Raw genomic sequence first — 695 nt, 5'->3', positions numbered from 1 at the left:
ATATATATATATATATATATATACTAGCAGCTAAGCCTGGTTTCACCTGGCCAGTTTGGATGATGTGGCTGTAAAACCTGCTCTGTGTAAGCATTTGACTTGTTTGGGCATGCTTACGTTAAGAAACAATTTTAGAATGACTTTTTTCTGTCAAAATGCTAAAAATAATTGATCAACAAAAAATAAAAAAAACAAGATTCAACCAAATCAAAAAATAAACCCAAATACTAAGCATACGAAGACGAACCATCTCACTTCCACTGCACGCACACACGCACGCACGCACACACATACACGCACACACTTACACACATTCACATACACACACATATATTCACGCAGAGTTCAAATGCTCACCCCTTCCTTCCTTATTCATGTCACTCCTTCCATTCTTATTCATAAACAGAAGAGTATTATTATAGTAGATTATCTCGGTAACCATGGGAGCTATGAAAAAAATATGACATCACCCCTTCCTTCCTTATTTATCTGTCACCTTTCCGTTTCTCATTCATAATCACAAGAGTATTATTATAATAGATTATCTTGGTAACCGTGGGAGCTATGGAGTGGTTGGCGTTAAGAAGGACATCCAGCTGTAGAAACTCTGCCAGATCAGATTGGAGTCTGGTGTAGCCATCCGCTTCGCCAGTCCCCAGTCAAATCGTCCAACCCATGCTAGCATGGAAAGCAGA

The 695-nt window shown here is 39.0% G+C and overlaps 1 protein-coding gene across 2 annotated transcripts in view; it reads left to right on the top strand.

Annotated features, from left to right (window-relative positions):
- The window catches only part of LOC106875284 (F-box/WD repeat-containing protein 5), a 37,928-nt gene that overhangs the window by 6,594 nt on the left and 30,639 nt on the right, over positions 1 to 695 (top strand). The gene's annotated exons all lie outside the window — the stretch shown is intronic.

Source organism: Octopus bimaculoides, chromosome 1 (assembly GCF_001194135.2).
Source record: "Octopus bimaculoides isolate UCB-OBI-ISO-001 chromosome 1, ASM119413v2, whole genome shotgun sequence".
Classification (NCBI taxonomy): domain Eukaryota; kingdom Metazoa; phylum Mollusca; class Cephalopoda; order Octopoda; family Octopodidae; genus Octopus; species Octopus bimaculoides.
The sequence above is the reverse complement of the archived record's forward strand: the minus strand, read 5'-3'. Positions and strand labels throughout refer to the sequence as shown.